Source organism: Phocoena sinus, chromosome 15, assembly GCF_008692025.1.
Source record: "Phocoena sinus isolate mPhoSin1 chromosome 15, mPhoSin1.pri, whole genome shotgun sequence".
Lineage (NCBI taxonomy): Eukaryota > Metazoa > Chordata > Mammalia > Artiodactyla > Phocoenidae > Phocoena > Phocoena sinus.
Genome location: NC_045777.1, coordinates 37,037,638 through 37,063,117, shown reverse-complemented (window position 1 = coordinate 37,063,117; position 25,480 = coordinate 37,037,638). Strand labels below are relative to the sequence as shown.

General features: G+C 43.3%; 1 protein-coding gene across 1 annotated transcript in view; it reads right to left on the bottom strand.

Moving 5' to 3' along the window:
- SNAP25 (synaptosome associated protein 25) overlaps window positions 1–24,370 on the bottom strand; it is a 79,723-nt gene extending 55,353 nt beyond the window's left edge. Inside the window, exon 1 of the mRNA XM_032607124.1 lies at window positions 24,219–24,370. The gene's annotated coding sequence lies outside the window, so the exon portion shown is untranslated. The remainder of the gene's footprint in view (window positions 1–24,218) is intronic.
- Between the last annotated feature and the right edge of the window lie 1,110 nt (window positions 24,371–25,480).

Genomic DNA, 25,480 nt, shown 5'->3' with positions numbered 1-25,480 from the left:
GACTCCATCTTTGAAATACAACCACTCAGAATCAGCTCAGAGTCAACATGGCCCCAGTGAAACCCCTGGAGTTCTGAGTTTTCCCAGCAGGCTTCAGACAGAAGTGGAGTCAACATAGTCAAGCGTGAGATGAATTCCAATGAGCTCCACTAAATAATGCCAAACTCGAGGACACTAGTTACCTGGGCTGAAGGACATACAGTTTTGAAGTCTCAGTAAAGGTGTGTTTAAAATTTCATTCATGATGTGAATTAACATACTTTATTCCCTGCCAATTTTGGAAGCAGAAAGATGATTTTATATGGGGACAAGACAGGACAAGGGAAAGGACATAGCTTATAATTTACATGTGCTCTTGAGGTTTCAAATATGGCTGCAGTGGTAAAAAAGCAAGCCACAACACTTCATCATGAGTCTGTTTAATTATAAATTCATTTAAAAACACATATCAAGCACCTGCTGTGTGGAAATTGTCAGTGTGAGTGTGTAAAGATGAATAAGATAGCATTCCTGTCGCCAAGAAGTTTGTAGCTGAGTTCAGGTGCAGGAATATGGATCTAGAGACATACCCCTGGCAATACTTTGAAACCCACCCTGACCAGAAAATAGTACTTATTTTTGACTCCCAAATTTAAATTAATATTCATTCTCCCGAAACATAATTTAATAGCTAATCTAAGTCTTCACAATCAGAAACTTCCTTCGCGTTACCAAACTCCTGACATAAAAATGAAGGAGGACAGATTGATTCTCTTAAATGTGGAAGACAACGCACAAGGATCTGTTTTGAATGGTCCAGATTCTTTTATACTGACCACCAGTTTGAGTTATTGAAAGTGTCGTCTTCCCCACTCCTATTTCCCTAAAATCAAAGACCTACTGAATTTTCCCAAGGGCACATTCAAGAATTGAGAAAGCAAGTGAGAAGGTAAGAAAGCAAGAGAGAAGGAGACTTCCTGTGAAAAGGATACTTAATGTCGGATGGCTTTTGGGGGAGCCAAATCTTTCCATACATCCCTGATCTCCTTCCCCTAACCTACCCCCCAACACCCTTCTCTTGCCTGGTATAAATTTACCCAAGATTTCACAGATGCTTTCCCTGATGGGGCTCCCCTCCCCTGACCAGGCCCCGCCCCATTTTAAACAGTCTCCCAACACTCTATAATTTTGTTTGTACCATTTAGCGTAGTGTAGTGGTTGCAAGTATGGACTCCAAAATGGGATTTCTTCAGTTCACATCCTGCCTCTGCCACTTTCTGGCTGTGTGCCTTTAGGCAAGCTGCTTAACCTCACTGTGCCTCAGTTTCCTTATCTGTAAAATGGGGCTAAGAGTAGTTCCTACCTCATAGGCTTTTTATGAAGACTAAATGAGTTAATATTTATGAAAATGATGAGAACAGTGCCTGGTATATAGTAAGTGCTAAATAAGTGTTCATTTAATAAATAAACATAGTGGAATGAGTTTTTTAATATGTTCCTTTCAAATATAAGTTCCAACTTATTGTTTTATGTCACTGAGGTGAATTATTGTGGCACTAGATGTCTGATGCACAAGACTGGAGTAAGGAAGGCATTACTATCCCACTATTATTACTACTGTTGGTACCTAACGTTTATGGACTATTTGCTCTGTGTCTGGCACTGTAGTCAAAACTTTATAGGCATTGTCTAATGTAATCTTTACAACAAGTCTTAGAAATAGATACTCTATTGATACTCATTCCTCAGATGAGGAAAAGGATGCTCAGAAGGGACTAAACAATCTGCCCAAGGTAACAGCCAGGAAGTACTGATTCAATCCCAGGAGATTTGAGGAGCATTCCAAGTTCTGGATCATTTGAGGAGTTCGCACGATAGTGACTGGGAACTAAGGCAAAGAGATGGGGACAGTATGATGGCCATGGAAATGTGTCTCTCAGATTTCTGCCTGTAGGTGGGGTTTGAGTACCACCTCCACCCACCCACACACACACACACACACACACACACACACACCTTGAGGGTGGGTTAGACTCAGTGACACATTTCCAAAGATAAGAGTATAGAAAGGGAAAAATAGTAACTCTACAGGGAAAAGACTTGGCAAGCACTACCTTGGGCAAGTAGTATAATATCACCAGCGATGTAATATGGATTTGCTGTCCCCCCTGACATAAGGTGATGAATAGGACACTTCACTTCTGCCGTATTCTTTCCCAAAACCCATAACTCGAGTCTAACGGTAAGAACAACAGCAGACAAACCCAGATTGTGGGACATTCTACAGGGTGTAGGGCACTACTCCTCGAGATGGTCAAGGTCATAAAAAACAAAGAAAGATGGAGAAACTGTCATAGATCATAGGAGACAGGGAGAAATAACAACTAAATGCAATGTGGTACCTGGACTAGATCCTGGACCAGGAAGAGAACATTAATGGAAAAGCTGGTAGGATCCAAATAATATCTGAAGTTTGATTAATAGTAATGTCAGTTTCTTAGTTGTGACAAATGTACCATGTGTTCAACTGTACAAATGTGAAAATGTAAGGTGTTAACAATGGGGGAGATTGGGTGGGAGGTGTACTATCTTTGCAACTTTTCTGCAAACCTAAAATTATTCCTAAATAAAAGTTTATTTATTTTTTTATTCCTAAATTAAAAATGCCTCCAGAAATTGTGATTTGATTGGTCTAAGATATGGCCTGAGCTTTGGAATTTTTATAAGATCCATGGGGATTCTGATGTGCAGACAAGTTTAGGAAACCATTGATCCACATTCTTAAGAGCTACTGAGTTGAGTGGTAAAGCCAGTTTCTTTTAAGTAAAGTCACAAGGAGCAGCTGCTTTAAGGTGGCTCTACCCCTGAGCTACTGGTTGCATCTCTGTGATGATAGTACAGTGGTTCTTTCTGGAACAGCACTCCTTGCAAATTTACTCTCACATTTATCCTCAGAAACAGGACCTTATCTCTTTGGTGGGACACTCTAATGTACTGGTTAGATTAATCCTAATCTCCTATTATGCTGGCTAAGTGGGTATTCAGACCTACCTTTGGAGAACCAAACCAAATGGAGTCACTATTGTCAGGGATAAAATGTAGATGGTCAATACAGGCATATAAAGGAAACGTAAACTAGCCTTACAGGAATTTACAGCTCTTCTCAGAAATCAGCAGAGGACACTAGCCAACCCTCAAACTCCAGGTCTGTTCATGCCAGCTCTGGATTTCCTTGTTCCCCTCATTCAGCTCCCCTGATCCAAATGAGAAAGAAGACCACTGGGCAACCAGTCAGCTGAAAAAGCCAAATAACTTCCCTATGATCCCATAAAAATCCCTTAGTCTGTAAGCAACTCAGAACTCATTGCTCCCAGAGTCTTGAGTTTCCCAGTTTGCATGCAGGTCAAAAGCCTTGCAATAAACTCACCCTTCTGCTTTGTTTTATTCAGCGGGCAGAGTTTGGTTTTTGACACCTTCTAGCATGCAAGGAATTTATTCCTGAGGAGCTGGGTGAATGAAACAGCCAAAAATCAGTTAAGTGCCTAGTGGGAGGTGACTATTTAAAGGTTTTTTGAAGAGGACCTGTGGGCAATGAGAGGCTTCTCCTGTAACAGACCTCCCAGGTTAGCTTATTTAATTTCTTTACATTTGGGTTCAGTGTTTTCTGGCAGCAGGGCGCTTCACAGACTAGTCATCTCCCTCCCTCACTCCGAAGCGTAGTGGCTACCATAATGGATGCTGGAGGTGCCCTGCCCAGATCCCAGTTACTCTTTACTGGCAGGTGTACCAGTTTCCCAGATGCTGAGCTTGCTGTGGCTCACAGGTTACACCTGTCATTTCTCCTGAGCCCTGCTCTTGACAGGGCCCACCTCCCCTGAGATGCCTGGCAGTTTCCAGGCTGCCCAGTGACTGACTGATACAGAGCTACCTCCTTGCCTCAAGGCAGGATGAATTGTGATGCAACCCACACTCCAGAGCTGAGGATCAGACTGAGGCTAGTCCACAGCTGAGATGGCATCCTTGCCGGGCTCTTACCCCTGCCCCATCCTGCTCCCCTCGTGTTATTACAGGCTGACCTGAAAATCCTTTCTCACTGAACCACTTGCACTCGTATTCCACTACAACCAGGGAATCAGACTTACATCAGCCCGCATCCTGTTCCAGGCGGTGACTGAGGGGACAGCAGATAGGGTCCTCCAGTGGCCTCCCACTCCGAGGATGCTCACCAGCTGGCCATCCCTGTCTAGCTGGGAGCCCCTAGTAAGTCATGTCTTCTCACTGGGTCTCAATTTCTCCATCCACAGCTACCTCCTATTGGGCTCCCTGTTTCCACTCTTGTTTCACCCCAATCCAGAGTGATGTTGGAAAAAGATAAGGCACATAACGTCAATTCCCTTCATAGAACCCTCCAGAGGCTTCCAGTACTCCACCACCAAAAGCCAGACCCCTCACCAGGCTTTGCAGTCCTCACTGATCTGGCGCTTCCTAACTCCCGGCCTCATTTCACACCCCATCTTCTCCAACAGTTCTGGCCACTTGCTATTGAAAACACACCATCCTTCCTGAAATACTAGCCCCCACCAAGATGGTGCCTTCTTCTCCGGAGCTTGACTGCCATCCCCTCAGAGAGGCCCGCCCTCACCCCGTCTCACATTTCCACTTCACACTATTTTAATCTCCTGTTTAGCCCCTGTTCCATTTGATGTGGTTCTTGTCTGTCTGCCTGTTTGTTGGATGTCTGTCTCCTCCCACTAAAACGTTATCTCCACGTGAGATCTTGCCTGACTTGTTCACTCTGTTTCCCCAGTGCCTAGAGCAGCACTAGGCATGTAATAGATGCTCAGTAAATACATGGGGGCGACAGAAGGAGGGAGGGAGGGAGAGTCGATGGTACTTTGTACTCCAACGCCACAGCACGAGGATCTGAACCCACTGATGGCCTCAGAGGCCCAGGAGGCTTTGCCAGGCTGCCTATAAATCATAGAACAAAGGGACCACCCTTGCCCCACGATGGCACCCCTCTGCCAGCATGCCCCCTCGAGGTCTGTCCCAATCCCTGTCTTTCTGGCCAAGTCCTCGCTGCTCTTTCTGGTTCAGGGAAGCCCAGCTTTGGCAGGACTCAGCATGCTGAGGGCCCTACAGTCCACACTGGCCTCTCTTGAGCAGGGTGTGCTGTCCTAGATTTCTTGCTCAGCGCCATGGAAGCTCAGAGAGGCCGCAGGGCATCCCCGTTACTCCCAGCAGCTGCTTCACAGAGGCATATCCGTAGCTCATGTCAAGGACCCCCAGTGCCCACAGTGATTGCTGGCTCCACAGAGAGAATGAAGTCATTTGCATCAGTCTCCAGGGTTGCTAATGGCAAACTCTGCAAGTCGACTCCTCTAGAGGCCCCTGCCTGCTCTTCCAGGGCTCTGCGGGCCTTGCCTCTTCTGGAACAATGACTGTGGATTGAGGTAATCAAGGTCAGAAAAGTGCACACGGGCCCCAACTCAGGCTGGCAGGCAGGTCTGCAAACAACCAAATTATCCAGTTCAGAGCAAGAGCTGGCCGCTGAGAAAGGGTCATTTGGGAGGCTGCTGACTGCGATGTGGATCCAGGTGTCCGCTAGGGTAGGAGCCTGTAGATGGCTGCAGGAAGCAGAACTGATCTTTACCCCAGGGTGGGGGTCAGAACTCTAAGACAGCTCTCAAGGTTCCCACATAGCTCTGTGTGTAATCTCCTCTCACTGAGTGTGAGCATTTGTGAATAGGACAGGATGTCACTCTGTGATTAGCTTATGTTCAATGGAAAAGGGTAAAGTGATTCTGCAGGTGTAATTAAGGTCCCCAATCAGTTGATTTTAAGATCATCAAAAGGGAGATTTCCTGGGGTGGGCCTGACCTAATTAGGCAGAAGCTCTTAAACCAGGGAGCTGGCCCTCCCTGAAGAAATTCTCCTGCTGGCCTCGAAGAAGTAACCTGCAATGCTGTGAGAGGGTCTGCAAGGGGGCTGTGTGGCAAAAAGACCTGAGAATGGCTCCTGGCGACCAGCGAGCCAGGAATCGGCCCTACAATGCAAGAACTGAATCTGTCAACAACCCGAATGAGCTTGGAAGAGGACCTCAGGCTCCAGATGAGGATGCAGCCCAGCTGACCCCTGGACGGCAGCTGTGAGACCCTGAGCAGACAGCCCGGCCACATGGTGCCCAGACCCTTGACCCATGGAATGTGTGAGATGTCTTAAGCCACTAAGTTTGAGGTAATATTGCTTCACAGCAATAAATAAGGAATACACCTGGGTTCCAGAGAGGACCCTGTGGGTTCCCGGTGCTGCCTCCCCCAAGTCAGAGGGCTTCTACCTGCTCTTGTCTCCCTCCACTCCTCTGCTTAGGGAAGGCTCACGGGTATCGCAGTGTAGTGTGGAGACTCCACTTAGCAAGCGTTATAACAAAGTCCCAACAGTGTCCTTACTTGTGAGTGAGGGGGTTGAGTTGAAGGCTTCGCAACATTTCTTACAGCTCAACGTTCCATGATTCTACAATGTAATCCCACCCCTGGTGGCACAGGGGTGGCATGGCACATTGAGTGGTTCAAAAGGCCCCAGAGCTGGGATCTAAGATGGGATTCAAAACTAGGTGTGAATGACCCAAGGCACTCTAACCTTCATTCTCCATTAAAGCACTTTGGATTGTACCATTTAAATGGCCTCTTTGGACCCATGGCGTGAAATTTACACTCACTGATCTATACCAGGGCATTTTCCATCAAAGACCTATTGTTTTGGTTCTTTCAAGTCCAACTTTAATTTGTTTTTGTCCCATGAGGGGTGGAGTGTTTCTGCCACTCACCAATACTGACTCCAGAGCAGCAGAGTTCATACTGGCACTGATGCTCTATTGATAATGTTTTCCAAAGTGATAGCAGGGTTCCCATGAAGTCCGATATAATGGCTCTAAAATGGAGCTGTGCAGCAGCATTTTGTACCCCACATGCTCCCCTTTATATTTTTTTGCCATCTGGAGGCTGAAGTTCTGTGTTGACTGCTGTGGTATACTCCCTGGGACTGCAGGAGCTGCTGACTCCTTCCCACTCCCCTGCTGGCAGACTGGAATTAATTATTCCCTCTCTTGTTCCTCACCCCACGCCATTTTATTTTTAAAATATTAACAACGGTAAAGTGGGACTTACATTTTTGTCTGATGCTTAAAAACAAACCATTTGATCCTGTTTGCTTGGGGCTCATGGGTGAAATCAGCCTTAAAATCACAAGATGCCACAAAGAGATGATTCTCCGATTCCTTTAGTAGGAAACCAGAAGTAGCAGGACCTGCCAAAACCCCTGACAGATACTGGTTGGAGGAGCACAGATCATGGGTGGGTGTGAGTTGAAGGTGTTTAAGGATCTGGAGATTCAAAGATGTAGTGAGCTCGGAAAAAGCGGTCACAGGGCTCAGGGTAAGGGGGGGCCTGGAGGATGTGAGGGACAGTCCACTATCCTTAGAGAGGGTTTGCAACACTGAAGGAACAGGAGTTAACTCACTAGAGCCAACTTGAGAACTGGGCTGGGTTTACAGTGAATGGAGCTTAGACTTGAAAATGGACCTGGATTAGAATCTTAGCTCTGTCATTTTCAAGCTGAGGGACTAAGGTAATTTTACTTACCTTAAATTACTCACTGAATCTCAGTTTTCTCAGCTGTAAAATGAAACAAATAATACCTTGTAGGTTGTTATGGGAATCAAATGAGATGATGTATGCAAAAACCTTAGCTTAATGCCTAGCAGACGGGTGCTGAATAAATGGTACCCAGCTGGAGCCCAGTGAATACATGTTGAATAAATGAAGGGCTGAAATATCAATGTGCCAAAGCTGGAGACAGCTGTTTTGATGCTTGGGGTGTCTGGAGATGACAAGTTGCAAAATCGTAGCAGCCATTCTTGATGCTCCACCTATATCACCTTGGTACTCACCTCTCATGTATATTCTGAGAGCCTCTATGACAAGCATCTATGACTCGGTGCCTTAGGGATTTCTCCAGTCTCAGGAGTAGGTTTAGCCTTTTACTGGGCTGGGTGCAAGTTTACACTCCTGGGAAGAGCCCTTAGCCACTGAAGGATGGGAGTTGGTACATAAATACCCTAAATTCCTTGCCCTTCAGGTGGGGTAATTCAGGCATATTGTGCACTCCCTCTGAGAGCGGTCTTAGCAGGACTGAACCCCAGCAGGTGGTACCCTGCACTCTGATGTCCCCTGTATTTGCTTCTTTCCCACCCCATCTAGCTCCCCTGCTCACTGATCACTGCTTCCTAGGATTATCTCCCAAATAAAGTATGTGCACTACATCCTTCTCTCAGGGTCTGCTTCTGGGAGGACCCAACTTAAGAGAGCATTCCGATTAAAGAATTTTGAAGGCTTTACATTTTTAGTTTCTTTTGTTTTTTTGCTTTGGGGTTTCAGTAACCTGAAGCCGGTAGAGGATTGAACAAGTGGACAGCTCTTCTGCCCAGGGTGTGATCCTAGGTGTCGGCCATCTGATATTTGAAGTGATTTGAGAAAATGAACAGCCAGGTCTCAGAATGCTCTTTGAGAGTGCCTAACTAGATAGCTGGGTGAGCTGGGCGTTGTCTGCTAATCTATGGAAGAGCTAAGATGAAGGCTCTCGTGGGTCTGCTGTGAGGCCCCGATGCAGGTGCCTGGTTTGTTTCTGTGACGCAGCAGCACAGCTGAAAAGGCTTCAGGGTTTTTTCCACTGTCTCATCCCTCGGGTTCCCATTTCCAAAGCACTCTTTGGATAAAGGGTTGGCTGAGGATTGTTTCTAACATTACGGGGAGATCTTGAAATTATAGGAGAAATCAGGGTTTTCTTAAACAGGAGGGACTTCTGGAAGGACAGAGAAAAAACTTCAAATACAACTGCTTTTGCTGAGACAAGCTCAAGTGAAATTTCAGATAAAGAAACATCATCACAAAACAGTAGGAAACTGATATTATTTTCCAGTTTGAGCCCAGAAAGTCTTACTCATCCTCAAAGTTCAGAGCAGAAAATTTTTCCTTTGACTTTCTCCTGAGTTTACCAGACATCTGGGTCTGTGATTGCTTAGGTGCCTTGGAGAGATGCAGCAAGGTGTTCCAGGTGCCCTCTCGACCCAAGGATATCCAAAACTTAATCCCAAGGGCTCCAAATCTGGCTGAGGAAGGAATTGGAAGGCTGACAGTGGCAGGGTAATAATGACGCATGCCCAGGTTTCGTGCTTTGTGGAATTTAGTGGAAGTTATGCAGCCCGAGGATGGACAGGTAGAACCTAGAGCCAGCCTACGGCAGATGGAGGGATTTTCTGTGACTTACGCTCCCAAGACTGGGAGGCTGTGGTAGATATTTTTACAAAAATGGCTGTAATAATTCCCCTCTCAGTATCCATAATCTGGGGTGGCTCCTCCCACACTGATTCTGTACTTGGCCATGTGACTTACTTTGGCCAATGGGACAATAACAAATGTGGCCTCACCAGACTTGAGAAGTGCCTACACCTGGTGGCTTGCCCTCTTGTGCTGTTTTTGAATGGTATGTGCTCTAGTCACCCCTATTGCCCCAGCCAAGAGCCAGCACCAACCGTCACTCATGAAAGTGAGGATGTCGTGGACCAACAAGACTCCAGCCAATCGACCAGCTGAATAAAAAACCGCCTAGGTCACCCACAGACCCATAAGTGGTAAGAAATAGTTGTTTCAAGCCGCAAAGTTTTAGGGTAAATTGTTACCTAACAAAGACCAATTGTTTCAGGGTCTCCCAGCTGTCACTGGTGCCTGAATGACATGAAGACACACCCCTCCCACCACTCCATCGACTTCACCCCACCACGCCACCACCGAGGGGGCGAGAAGAGAGCTCAAACCCTGATGAGCCACAAGTAGAAATCTCAGGATGTTTTCATATCACTTTATAGCTGTTGCAAATATCTCAGAATATCATATTCTCAGCACCACTTTGAAATTATGGTAGTTATTGGACCAAATATTATTATTTAATGCTTAATTTTTAAAAGATTATATATTGCTATCCACAATTTAAATATTTTTATAACTATAATATAATTGGTTTCCTATGAAATCCTTTGCATTTTATTTTATACATTAAAAAATACCACTCTGCAAAGGGATCCAAAGGCTTCCTCAGACTGCCAGGAGGGTCAGTGGGAAGAACAAAAAAGCTAACTCTATTCAGAGTAAAATAAAAAAAATACCCCGAAACTTGGTTGGTCTATTTAAGGCGATCAATCTTGTCTCCAAATACTGACATAACTTAAGAAGACTAGGAAAAGCTGTGACAAGATAACCCAGGAAACTTCTAGCTGTATCTGATTCTGGCAGGATCACTGAACCACCAAGAATGCCACAACTTTGGTAAGCAGTGGAAACAAACTCAAATGCCTACAGGTGTTGGGAAGATAATACAGATGTATGGACTGAAGCAGGTACATGAAGACAAGTAGTGTTAGGCTCTGTGGCAAATTGGAGAAGAAATACTCTGCCTTAAGGCATTCAGATTTAAGATGTTTGCAAACTCAGCATTGGCCAAATGAAACAAGTTTGTGGATAGTATTAAGCCTAGGGGTCATTAGCTTGTCATCCATCGATTAGGAGCAAAACTGAACATCTGTTCAATCTTCATCCTTTGAGCTGGCTCTGCCATCAACTTAAGTAGGTAGGTGATGTTTTCCAGGGCAATCAAATTTCTTAGGCCTCTGTTTGTATATCCACAAAATGGTTACTTTTTAAAAAATCATCTTCCTTTCCAGAGCTGTCATGAAGTTAAAAAATTAGATCACATTGGAGAAACCACTTGTTAAAAACAACCCAAAAAATATCTTTAAACAAATACAAGTGTTTGGTAAGTGACCTGATAAAAATTGTCTGTGTATATAGGACACATAATATGGCTTATTATGTCAACCTTGAACCTGGTTCTTCCCCCAACGGAATTGTGTGGCTCCAGCACATAAGACATACTGTTCCGTGATGCTCCACACCAATGGCATTCATTCAATTCATTGGTGTAAGCTTTGCACCTGGCCCAAGCTGGACCAATCAGAGCCTTTCCCTGAGATTTTTTAACATGGGGTACAGAAAATGGCAGTCCCTTTTCTATAGTGGATGTGCAAGGAGTACGAATTAGGTGTCCATGTTTCCGATATATAGAGGGAGGAACTGACTTTTTAACAAGAGAAAATGAAGTCAGTGTATAGAAAGAAGCACAGGGAGGAGGCAGCACGAGAGCCTTGGTGGTGCTTGACTCAACTCGACTCAACCCTGAGTTGTTCCTGAATTCCAGCAACCTCTCTGCCCTTCCCATGGTTTGACTGTTTAACATTTACTCAGATTCTTTGAGCAATCAAACATCTCCATTTTTGCCTAAATCACTTATATTTGAGTTTTTCTGTCATGCGCAAAACCCAAATAGACATAAGCAATATAGCCAATCATTTCAGGATGCTCTACCTGGCAGCTCAGAATCATGGGAATGTTCCTAAAATGCTTTTATAAATGTTGGGTTACCATCTGAGGCTGGAGACCTCAGAGGGGAACAGCAGACTGAGAGATTTCCTGAGCAGGCTGTGGGCCTGTGCTGGAAAGAAAATTTGGAAAAGATGAGGCAGAAGTGGCAAGAAAGCACAATGCAGTAAAAGAGCACTGAACTGTGAGTCAGGAGCCCAGGCTGTAATGCTCACACTGTGACTTTGGTAAGCAATTCATCTCTGGGCCTAGTCAGAGAAGAGGGGAAACACCTCATCCTCATCAGACCCAGTTCAAGATCAATGTGAACACTTGAAGGAGCTACTAAAGATCTGTAGGATATTGGTTCTCAAACTTGAGCATGCATCAGAATCACCTGGAGGTGATGGAAACAGAAAACTCTTCCCCCATCCCTAGAGTTTCAGACAGTAGGATGGTGTGGGGCCTGAGAATTGTATTTCTAACGAACTCTTGGGTGATGCTGACGCTGCTGGTCCAAAGATCACAGTTTGAGAACCAATGTCCTGGAGCAAGGAGCCACTGATTCTGAAGGGTCAGTAATGTTGCACTTGGGATCTTAAATTCAAACTCAAGTTCCCTCTTTTATTAGCTGTGTGGAAGGAGGATCCATTCTCTGCCTCTCAGACTCATTAATTCCTCCCTTGTCCCTTAAAATAGGAACCTTCACTCTTTGGGAAGATTAGTATTAGGAAGATGGTTTCCACCATCCCTTCCACCCCTTCCTTTATTTGCCCTTCTAACCCCCAGCTTAAGTGCTCTGTGAGATGGGAAATGGGCAGTAAGCAAGCATACCTCAGTCCTCCACTTGGCTTTTTCTTTTTCTTACTCATAGCAAGGTTGCATTTTCTGCTCCTCCAAGCTGCAAATCTTCTGAGGCATGTTCTGTGCCTTGGGAGGGGTGAGTGGGGGAGTAGGGGCAGGACCTAAGGTATTCTAGCTGTGCCTGACTACACTTGTCTCCATCGCTCTTCCTCCTTTGGTGGCTCTCCATGTCTAGACTTGGAGGACTAGAAGTAGAACTAGTCTGATTCTGGCTGCTGGTTCTAACCATTTTCTCCCAATCAAGCTTTGACAAAAATCCTGATATTTTCATCACTAACGTATATATCAGTTGGTTCATGGAAGTGGAGAGAGGCAGCAATTAGCACCTTGGTAGGACCTTGACCAAACAGTATCCTCTCTGAGTCAAGTGTGGAAAATTATGTTCACCATTTAGGAGGTTGTGTAGAAATTAAATAAAATACTACTAGCTACAATGGACAGTAATATAACAAGTAGAACATAGTAGGTGCTCAAAAGACAGTGTGGATTTCAAAAATCTTTCCCAACAAGCTCTCTTGTCCTGTAAGCCTAGATTTGCAGGAATTCTCCCAAAATTTGAGGTCATTGCTGCATAGAGAATTGTTTTGGGAGCATTTTCCAACTTTGGAGGGGAATCATTCTGTGAATGCAGCCTAAGATCATACGTTTTGCAGTTCACATAACTTGCTCTGTTATATATATTTTATATTTATTGGTTTATATGAATATAGCTAAAGGTTTTGACAATGAGGTGATGCATGTAGGAATCTTGTACCTAAAGCTGGCTGCAAGCAAGAGTCTGCGTTTGCACCTGTCTGCCTATATATTGTGTGCACATACAAAAACACACATGCAATATTTACTAAGGAACCCAACACTCCCCGACAAAAAACATTACACTCAATACAAAATGAAGCCAACAGATGCAGCTTCAATAACGGTTCACTAAATAGCTCACAGCAAAATTATCTTTCTTAAGCTAAAGAAGGGTAAGTAATTTTGCATATTATTTCTTTTCAACTCCTCAAGGGCCCTAACACCCAATGCATTAAGCAAGAGGGGGACCAGTGTTTCATTAAAGCATAACCTGAGCTTCTTCATCTCCAAAGTTATCCTGAAAGTCACAAAGCCAAAGCAGAGATGCAATTCAAAGGCATTTTAAAAACCCTCCCACAAATAGAAAAATCAAAGACTGTTGACACATTTTCCCATTTTATCATGCATGCTGCTCAAGCTAAAAAATAGTATGATGGCAGGACCTGTTACTTCTTTAAGCAAAATCCACATTATAAAGAGGAAAAGAAGCATATGGCCTGCAATAAGAACACTGGAAATCTGGCATGGCAAACAGCAGACAATGGAACATGATAACAACGGTTCATTCTTCTCTCCCAAGTGGAGGTAACAATACTTCACAAGCATTAGCTCAGAGTCACATAGCAACTACAGGATGTATGCATGGTAGCTATTGCTTTCTTTGTACAGATATGAAAACTGAAGCTCAGTTCAAGTTAGGTAAGTTGGTCAGGGTGATACAACTGAAGTGGCAGAGATGGGCCAAGTATGCAGCCCTCTGACTCCAAATTCTTCATTAGCATTTTAGCCCCTGATGCATAGGTGATAAATCCAGTGCTCCATGAGTTTGTCTGGATATTTAGTTTCTCCAGGTAGCTCATACCACCACATCTCACCTGACTTTTTAGTCCATAGGACTGAGTTGTTTGGATTTTGCTGACTCATGTTCTACATATCAGGAGCATACTTTCTATTAGAAGATCTCAATGGATTGTGTGCGACTCATGGGAAAATTCATGAGGTGGTGGGGAAAAACATGGGCTTTGCAGTCAGAGACAAGAATTCCAAATGCTTTTAAGGTTGCCATGGAAATTAAATGAGATAATGTATGCCAAGGGTCTAGCTCAGCATACTATGGGCATTCAGTAAGTTAGTTACTTTTTTCTTATGGTCAACAAGTGGTACCTCCATTCTCAGCTGGAGAATGTAGGGCACAGAGTAACTGACCAGTGGTTTTAAAGTTGTTTCATAAGAAGGACTGGGGGGAAAAGTGCAACATTCAATGCTCCATTGGTAATGGCTTTTTCTCAGTGATAAATGGGACTGATTTACCACATCATGCCTCAGTTTATTTTTCTCTCCTAGGCAAGAGGACACTGGATGTTTGAAAGGATAGGTTAGAAATTGATGTGTTTGGAGGACATTTTCTAGGAAGCCAAATGAACATGGAGAGCTTGTATACACCATGCCACCAATTCTAACAGAGAAGCAGCAAATATGTGGCCTCAAAGACAAGAGATGGCTGAAGCCACCAATCTACTTCCCTGGTGACTATATGTCTCAGTGAACGTGTGAAGAGGGGCATCAAAAATATTCTTTCCATATTAATGAAAAGTAAAGAATTTTAACGCATTATTTTATATACATTAAACAGCTTTGTTTTATGTGTGAAATTGACCTAAATAGGTCATAGGCAATGGTTCTTCATTTCTTTATATAAACCTGCTTTTAGCAATGCTTTTCATGAGACTCTTCAGATTCTTCATTAGCATTTTAGCCCCTGATGCATAGGTGATAAAACAGCAGGTCAGAAAAACAAATTATTTGCCAAAGTTTGGCAGCTAGTTGGGATGAACAAAAGTGCTTCCTTGGGACATAATTTTATTCCAACATTTAGGGTGAATCTGTATTCCCAAGTTGTTCTGATCATAACATCTGACCAATTAAAGAAAGAATTACTTACAGTGGTAGAATTCTTTTCTCTGCAAAGGGGTAGCTGGTATCCCCACTCACCCATTCTTTTCCTGTATAGCTGGTGTGTGACAGGAACTGTTATAGGTACTGAGGATTCAAAGATGGTTAAGATATTGCCCTCGCTCTCAAAGACTTTTATATTCTGTTAAGGAAGAGAAATGCATAAGTACATAATTACAAAGCAATGTGATAAATGGGAGCTTTGCTCATTGGTAAGAAGAGGTAAATTTTGAAAAGCAAGAGCTGGGAAACTAATACATTCTTCTATCTGATCCTGAATCCGTAAACTTGTTTAATGATAGGGAGTTTTCAGAGGAGGAACGTGGATTGGCTCGGGAGGTACTGTCATCCAAAAGATGCTGCCGCTTCTCTGTCATTCTGTTCTTGCATTGCTTCACGAATTTTATAGTTGGGACTAGGTTTTCTAGCCTAGGAGATACCATGTTTCTTGAAGCTTGACCCGTTCTCCCCATGAGTGGTGGGGAATGGTCTATATAGGGAGAGACTGGGATACTGGAATATAACATGTTCTGAAAGGAAATTTTAGCAATACTGCCACATAAATAGAGGCAAATTTATACAAGGGCATATCTTAGATATTTACTAAGTTCCTTGATGGCTGAGGCTGGTTCTTAATTTACATTCTGTTTATGACAGCAACCTTTCCATGGACACTGATCACTCAGTAGAAACCTTTAGTCAATTGCATATTTGGACAGACAGCCAAGTTCTTTTCTAAGTTGGGTTAATGTCTTAGAGTCTAAAAGGGATTCTATGTGAAACATGTCTTCTAAAATAATACCTCAAAAAGGGATGCCTATCAAAATACATGGAGGGCAGAATCATTCATGTTTCATTCACGGCTCTATCTTCAGTAACCAGTACTATGTTTCCCTGGCACATGACAGATGCTCAATAAATATTTGTTGAATTAATTAATTAGTGAAGAGTGCCATAAGGACAGCTGATTTATGTTTGAGGAATACAGGAATAGTCATCTTGAAACTGGAAAAAGTAGATATATTCAGCAATTTCTCAGGCATAAATTAGGAACACTATCTTGATTTCTAGTGTTATAATGAAGTTATAATGGACTTTCCTATTAAAATAAAAAAAAATTCACTCTACAGGACTACTGCATATTGAAATCGTTTGCCAGTGTTTTTTCTAGCAGACTTACTGGCATTTATTTCCTTCTACTTTCTGTTTATCAACGGAAAAGCTGCAGTGTGATTTACCCGTAACTAGCTGTCAGACCAACCTCAGACTAACTTCAGGGAAATTTAAGAAATATACTGTTTTGCAATTTGTCAGTCACTATTCTATGAAATTGTACAAAACATGAATAAAGGTGATCAGCAATTTGGTCTGAGATTTTCCGTGGAAGGAAATTCTGTTCAACTTGTAGGACTCTCTGAGCTGAATTGAGAGATTTCTCTAGAATAGGAATGAGGCAGGAGTACAGGGTGACTCTAGCCTCAGGGGGCACATAAGAGGCTTCCACTTTCTTACATGTTGTCATCAGTAAAGGACAGAAACCACTCATTCAAGCCTGCAGCCATGAAAAGTCATCTCCTAAGTTCAAAATCTATAACTAGGGTCATTTGGATATAAGAAGTGATGGGGAAGCAGGGACCAGATGGTCATTTTGTCAGATCTACCATTCTAGCAGGAAAATAACATTGCTCTTCAAGTATAAAATGGACCATCTTCAAGTATAAAATGAGGTGAGTCAGCAGAAAGTGCAAACAGTCTCAATTTAAGACCTGAGAATTAGCCATCTTTGGGTAATAGGAACCAAATCAAATCAACAACAAAAACCCCCAAACAGAATAAAAGATAAGTAAGTTCTTTTTGTTTTCCCTTCACAGGGATCATAATTCAGCTTCTTTTACAAGCTAAGAGGATCAAATGTATTTTTCCATGACCACAGAAAGCAGTTCATAAACCTAGCGCAGCTGTCATTCAGTACCAATCCGGTGTGAGCACTGTTAATTCACTTTGAGTTTCACCAGAATGGTTGTTAGGCATTTAAAAGGAAGCACTAACCCTTAAACAGGATTTACACATGTCTTTTTGGGAATACAGATTTGTTCCTCTCATCAGTTAATCACTACTGAAGCTAACCTCTGTGAGTCAGCAGTAAGAAAATCAGTTAGCAACTCCCCTTGTCAATGCTTTACTGTGATGGAAAGATGCTGAAATCTGCAGCAAGAATGAGTTTATAGCAACAAGGAGAACACGGCTTTTCTGGAACTTGTGAATTTAATTAATAAATATTGTACCGCCAACTGCTAGCCTCCGAGCTTTATATTTCATAGGCTTTAAAGCTTCCTCCTCTCCTAGTCCCTTGTCCTTGAAGCTTTTTTGTAACATTATTTTACCACCACCTCTCCATCCTCCAAACTTTATTAGTTTTTGAGCTGGCTACTTAAATCTTGTAACTCAGGTCATATGGAAATGTTACTTTTTAAGTACTTAAGAGCTCACAGACTCTTAAAAAGCTTCTGTTTCCCCTTTTCTAAGAGGCAGAGGAAAAAAGAGGAATGAAGAAATAGCAGCTAATAAATTGCTTTAAGTCACACTTAAAGATAATGTCAAAAGGGGGTCTAGAAAGAAATTTTTATAACAGTTAATTAGGTTGAAAAAAGAATTATAAAAAGTTTAGGCAGGTTGTAGAAAATAGTCTGTTCCAGACAGCAATAAATCTGGTTGAGAACGAGGGGAGATCCCCATAGCAGTGATGACTCAGATCAGGGCTTTGAGGAAAAAGTCAGGATTTCTTAAGTCTGACCAGAAGGACTTCAGAAAGATGATGTTAAAGAAATTACTGAGGGAAAAATAGAGAGAGATTGCAGGGGGTGCTGTGGATATAATTAATCTTACAATGAGGGAGGGAGTCAGGTCAGTTACTGAAGCAGTATTAAGGCAGTGCCATCTGAGAGCACCAGGTCACTGGCCTCAGACTTACTACCTAGAGTTTTCACAACCAATATCATTGACTTCTGAATGGCATATTGGAAAACATTAGTTCAATTCTGCTGTCATTCTGCAGATGAAGAAACTGAGTTCAATAGTGATTGAATGACTTATTTAAAGAAAATGACAAGCAATTGCTTCAGGGCTAGATCCAGGTCTCCTGGCTCCTGATCAGCATCCTTGCCATCATGCTCAGCTGTCCAACTGAAAGGGAAAAGATATTGCAAAACAAAAAAAATCATATACATTCTCTGTGCCTTATTTAGCCAGTATGAAAAATGTGGATGATGCAAGAGGTAGCAGAGTATATAATTAAGAGCTTAGACCCTGGAGTCAGACTGATTACACTTAAATCCTGGCTCTGTTCTGTGATGTAAGGCAAGTTATTTACGTTTTCTTTGCCTCAGTTTCCTCATCTGTAAAATGGAAATAATAATAGCACCCTGATTATAGGATTGTTATGAAGATTCAGTGAGCTAGTACTGGTAAAAACTTTTAGAATTAGTGGTTCTCTCTTCTCTCCCACAGACCTATTCTGATTAATCACTGCTTTGGGTATCTCTGTTCTAAATCAGATTTATGGCTTACTAAATGTTACCTAAATATCATATATGAAATGTTATCTAATATCATATATGACTATGGTTTGTATCATTCACTTGGAAATCAGAAACTGCTTGGACTTTTATATTGGGTGAAGTGCTTTGAGATCCTTGTGAAGAAAATTATGTAGAAACAAGTAGCTATTATTACAGCAATGACAGTAATTCTAAAGAGTTCAGAGTGCAGACAGGGTTCTCTGGAAATTTCTCTGAAGCCTCTTTCTTCTTGTAAGAATAATTTTTTAAAACCTCTTCCTCCTGGGCTTCCCTGGTGGCGCAGTGGTTGAGAGTCCGCCTGCCGATGCAGGGGACACTGGTTCGTGCCCCTGTCTGGGAAGATCCCACATGCTGTGGAGCGGCTGGGCCTGTGAGCCATGGCCGCTGAGCCTGTGCATCCGGAGCCTGTGCTCCACAACAGGAGAGGCCACAACAGTGAGAGGCCCGCATACAGCAAAAAAAAAAAAACCAAAAAACCTCTTCCTCCACTCATCATGTCCTGCTTCCTCAATGCTCTGTCATATCTCCTCCTTCCTACTTAATAACTTGGAAGGCCTTCTGCACTCCGTTTAATAACCACAGTCTGACCTCCTAAAGCATCAAACATCACTACCTCCAATTTTGCCTCAGGGAGTCAGCTTAGAAATCAACAAGTTACCCTAAGGATGTCTCTCCTGCCAGTGTTTTGGTGAAGAACAGATGAGAATAGTCCCTTGACACTTCAGAGTGAGAATTGAAATAGCAACAAGATCTATGTCTGCAACTGCCATTTAGTCCTCCACATGAAGCCATTGACTCTTTCAGTTCAGCAGTTCTGTAAGAATTTGGAATTGTGAAGCTCTGCTTTGAGAGTAGTAACCACAAGATTAAAAATGAAATGGGTATAGTTCAGACCTCAAGCAAGCGCTGGAGTGAGGGTAATCAGCAAAAGTCAGCTAGGCTGCTAGGATGGTAGGGAAAGAAATATGATATACTGCCCACCACACCTCAGCTTTTCAAAATTTTACCATAGTATCTTTTTCTTTCTTGCTTGCTTGCTTTCTTTCTTTCTTTTCTTTTTCTTTTTCTTTCTTTCTTTCTTTCCTTCTTTCTTTCTCTCTCTCTTTCTTTCTTCTTCCTTCCTTCCTTTTTTCCTCCCTCCTTCCCTCCTTCCTTTTTTTTTTCTCCAGTTTTAGCCACTTGGAGCTGGTTCTATGTATCATGCTGCCTGAAACATGAACAGAAAACCTGGCATCTTTTTTCATCTATCCAGTCAGTGTATTTGACAGTGCAGAATACTCAGAGGGTCCAAGAGAGTGTTTGCGTGTTTATTATTCAAGTGTACCTGCTGGACACCTCTCATCCCCAGATGCCTGACCCGATTTTCAATCTTCTTGGTAGGCACTCATCTTGAATAATTTGTTCTAGTCAATAACGAAAAATTGAAACCTACAATTAACTTCTGGGTAGAACTTAGAAGCCCATGTATATACTGAAGGGTGGTCTTAATAGATGACTAAATGAGGACTGGTTACTATTTTTTTAATTAATCATCCTTTATGATAACAGTTTGCTCCCCTCTATTTCTGGAAGAATGTAAATTTAATTCCACTCAGTCAATAGCAATTCCAAGATGTTAAAAAAGACATGGTTACTTTGTTATATCAGCTTCTGCTCAGAAATCAACTTTAGAGGATAAGGCACTAAGTCCTCAGTGTGGCATTCAAGGCCTTTCATAGACGGCTCCAACTCACAGTTCCAGCATATTCCCCTTTATAAGCATCCCACTTCACCCAAATGGATAGGCATTTTTAGGGTGTGCTGACCATAACTTGGGCTTGCCTAACTTGTAGTTCTGCCTATGCTATAACTTTTACTTAGCAGAGTCCCCTCACCTCTCTCCTACCTCCCAAACCAGCTCAGGTCATGCTTCCTGTCTCGGATCATTCTAGTCCACTGAAATATTGTCCTTCTCAGAATTTGCATTCTTTATTTTTGGTCGCATTGATTTGGCAAGTAATTATACACTCCCTCATGATTTTTCTTCTACTGTTTTATTGCACTTTCCTTCTGGTATTATTAATTTTTATTGTTTGTTGTTTTCATTAAGAGTACTAGATGTTAGGGCTTCCCTGGTGGTGCAGTGGTTGAGAGTCTGCCTGCTGATGCAGGGGACACGGGTTCGTGCCCCAGTCCAGGAAGATCCCACATGCCGCGGAGCGGCTGGGCCTGTGAGCCATGGCCACTAAGCCTGCGTGTCCGGAGCCTGTGCTCCACAATGGGAGAGGCCACAACAGTGAGAGGCCCGCGTACCACAAAAAAAAAAAAAAAAAAAGTACTAGGTGTTAAACTTATTGAGGTCAAAGACTATATAAGCATGAGGTTTTACATCCTCAGTGGGGTTCATTTATGTATCTGGTGCTCACTGATTGAGCAATGTCTTCCAATCAGGTTGGTCCCTGCTGACAAGGGATGACACTGCAGAAATATATTTAGCACTGAGGCTGAAAACACCAATTGACTTACCTTTATAGAATTGTAAAGTAGTTCCATGATGTGAGAAAAATCGTTTATTCATAGTGCGTCATATAAAAAGCAGAGTTATCTATTTTTATCCTTCATGTCTCCTTTGTCAACCTCTTTCTCAAATTATCTCTCATTTCTCCTAATCGTCAAAACCTACATGCTCTGTTGAAGGCTGGCTGCTATGAGAAGAGGTGCTACTGGCAGATAGATCAATCTTCTGGTTGATAACCATCACTCTGGGGTCAACACCTAGAGTTTAGAAATGTCTTTATATAAGCGAATTCAGAGGCAGTTTGTATTGTGTTTGTGCATGTGTGGTCATGCATATTTAACGAAGTAAAAATAAAATTGTGAATTCTTGGGAGATTTACCATGGAGAGGTTAATAAGATTACAAATTGTTTCATATTCTGAATGCCAAGGTGGTAAAGCAGAAAATGCCAATGAGCAAACAAGCAGGTACCATTGGAGGGTCTGTGTGAATGTTTCCTGGCACATCTCTGTGTCCATCTGCTCCTGCCTCTGTTCACCATATTGCCCTGGATTGTTAAAATTTAAAACTTAAAATAGGAATTCTCTTGATTTTTTTCCTGAAGCTTATCAATAATGTAAATTCATGTTTCAATTACATTTTTTAAAAACTTTTCAGTAAGCTATTTAGCTCCATAATTGTGCACATCACCACTTCCTCCCAGATTTGTACCCTTTGCCAGCTTCACCGCAGTCCTCTACCTCTGCCCCCACTACCCCAGTCTTCCACTAACAAACAAACCCAGCAGTAATTACTAATGTCCAAGCACATAATTCCAGCAGTGTTAGGCCTTTTCATTTGTCGCAACTACGCAGAGACCTGTCTGGACATGCAGCATGAAGTCAAAGCATTTTTCAAGACTCCTACCCATCTTGTCTCCCCTCCTCCTATCACTGAAACACAGTTATTTATTTCATCTGCAGATTGCAGAGTTGTAAAATTCTTCCATGCAGTTACATACTCTTGAATAATAATTTTACATCCATATCCAGCAACAGATCTGTATATACTTATATGGAACCACATGGTTATCCTTAAAAACACTAGGAAATAAATAGCTGGGAATGAAAGTACCTTCTCTATGTGGACACGGCATTGGAGCACCTCTAATATATAAATGATTGAGTTAATGACTAACTAAACCCAATCCAAGATCTTATTTTAAGGCTTTTCAGGGGATCATGATAGCATTTCTTTAATGCGCTGTATAAACATTCTTACATATGACGCTATTACTCTTATTTAACAACTACTCAAATAGCACAATTTTGTTCCTGGTCATTTTATGTTGATTTTATCTATATCAAACAGCTGGAAATATCCCTGTGATAATTTTTGTTCACTCACAGGCTGCAAACGTCAGAGTAGAAAATGGTTAAAGTACTTATTACTGCCTCAGCAAAATCCCGCAATGCTGTAATGGAAATTGCAGTAGATCTTTAGGTCAGAGTCCAGTTTCAGCCTAACACCATGGTCCTTTCATCTGCATCACCCTGAAGGACACAGTTAGATTCCCCTGAGGAAAGCCAGTCTTAATGTTGTCAAAATCAGAAACTATCCTGAGATAACAAATGTCCATAGGAAATACTTCCCCTCACTCTGAAACCATGGCCAAAGAGGTTAAATCTATACCCTGTAAGACCTGTAATATTTCTTAGAGATGTATTTTTATGGGCATGTGCTTGTGTCAATGCCTAATTACAAGGATGGGAGAGAGGAAGAAGGATTCATTATTAAAGTTGATTCTGCTTAGTTCAACTACCCCTACATTTTTTATCAAATAGAAACATGTAGAAAGATATATCGCTCCTATAAACAGATTGTGTTGGCGTCTTCATATATACCTCATTCATGACCACCCTGGATCTGTAGACAGATCTGTTCTGTGTTAAAAAAAAAAAAAAAAAGAAAGAAAGAAAGAAAGAAACAAAACCCTTGATTTCTGACTGGAGGATAAATGCAGATTTTTAAAAATGTGTTTGTTTTTTACCTAAAAAGGGGGGGGGGGGGGGGCGGGGAGGGGAGAGGGCAACAGGAAATTTCCACAAGTAGACTTTTTTTTTTTTTTTTAGGCTATGCAGGAGCTAAGGATGGGAGCTGGTAATTGCTTCCAAAGGAGTCCTGTAGGCAGGATTTTTTTTCCTTTCAACCTACTACACCTGCTCTATTAGGGGGTCTCCGTGAGACCTAAGTCTCAGAGAAGCAATTTGGCCTGCAGCCCTGGAACATCTAGCCCCGGCCAGGCATCTCTGCAGCAGGTAGGTACGCCGGGGCGGCCGGACCGCTATCCGCGGTGCTGAAAGGTCGCGGGCGCCAGCGCAGTCCCTTGGTATTGCTGTCCAGGGTGCTGAGCTCTGGCCGCCGCAGCACGGAGGCGAGCCCGAGCCCCCGCCCCCGCCAGCCTTCCGCAGAGCCCTCCCACCCAGCACTACCCGCCCGCCTCCCGCCAGCCTGCAGTTGACGTGGAGCAGGCGGCATAAATCAAGTCCGTGGGGCATGGAGGCTGCTGTGGCGGCTGCAGCTCAGCTTGCCCGGGGCGGGAACTCCCCCTTCTTTCGCCTCCCCAGCGCCCACACCCTGCCTTCTCCCTAATTCTTCCCTAGATAATAGCGCCTAACGACAAGTCCTAATAATCGGGTCAGAACCACAGGGTTTGTTTGTCTTGATCTACAGAAACAAAACAAAACAAAACCAAAACCCCACAGCCTAAACATCTCTTAAAACTGCATCGCAAAATGGAAGAGACAGAAGGTCCCGCTACTGTTTCAAGAGAGTAAGTTATTATTCCGTACGTATTCTTGCGCTTCCTCCCCATCGCTCCACCTGCACTGTTCCCATTCATCCCTTCCCCAAGCAGCTCACCTCGAAAATACTTTATAAAGCCCCAGGCGGGAGTCTAGCCAGACGCGCACACACGGAATACCGCACCCTAGGTGCACAAATTCTTGTATTTGCCCAAGCTCACTTGGTCTGCCCAGCTGTGGTCCCCTTTGGGTATGTAGCCATCTAGAGCCAGAACCACGACCTGGGGAGGGGGGCTCCTTACCTTGGCTTCTCCAGAGGGTGGTGTTCGCCCGGTCCCTGCAGGTTCCAAGTGTGGAGGAGCCGCCGAGCTGGGAGGGAAGGAAAGACAGCGCCTGACCTCCTCGAGGTTTCGTCTTCAATGCAACGTGAGCGCTGCCCTCATCAAAGATGGCCGTCCCTTTTGACGTCAGCAGCTTTTAATAGCCCTCTCCTGGAGAGGCGGGGAGGAAGTGTGTTGAGGGGAGGGCGGAGGGAGGATGGGGGCGGGCGGTGGGCGGGGAGGAGCCGCGAGGGGCCGAGCGCTTGACTCAGCTCCCAGTTCGCTGTACTGCAAACCTTTGTATTCTAGTCTTTTATAAACACCAGAACGGGACGATTCTTATGACTCCATTTTAATACCCGGTCACGGGCAAACTCATTTATCTCGCGACTGGTCATCTGACATTCTGTTTTTTGTGTGTGTACGTGTGTATGTATATGTATATATATGTGTGTGTGTGTATGTATATGTGCGATATATATGCAATATATTTGTGATTATATATACAAAAATTTTCCCCTGCTGAGTTCGTCTTTGGTTGAGTCATAGAAGGGGAAGGGAAGGCAGAGGAGGAGTAGACGATAAGGGGGTGGGGGGAGATTTCAGCTGCGATTTTGCTTTTTCTAAAAAAGATAGTCCAAAGGGGCATCCCTGTCAACTCTCACCAGCTCCATATATGGCCAAGCTACGTGGGTTGCTATTCTTGAGTGATTTCTTCATTTTATCAAAGTAGCATCGAGGCTTGGAGTTCGCCTCAATGTGGTCAGTTGGGGAGAGAGATTAGTACACGTTATTTTAAAGTACGTCAGAGCAATTATCGCTGAGCGATTTCAGAGGAATTGGGGGAAAGGGGAGGGAAGGGTAGTTAACCCAACCAGCGTGGGTTTGCTGGAGTTCAAAGCTTTGGGTTGAGAGTTGTTTGCGGAGGCCAAAATAGGTGACGCTGTTTGGGTTTAATTTGCAATCGGAGCCTGGGGTTTTATGTAGGGTTTCTTAGGAATAGTTCACAGAGGCGCGTACACGCGTCCTAGGACTGACCAGACTTCGGGGGTGGGGGTGGGGGTGGGGATGGGATAATGTGGGGGGCTGCGGCTTCAAGGATTGCTGGGACGCTACAAAATTCTGGTGCTTCATTCAGTGCACACACCCTGGGTACCAGTCGAAGCTACCTTGGCGGCCCTCTGATGCTCAAAACAGGACGTGGGCGAGAAACTACTAGTGCTGGTCATAGGAGAGAGTAAAAA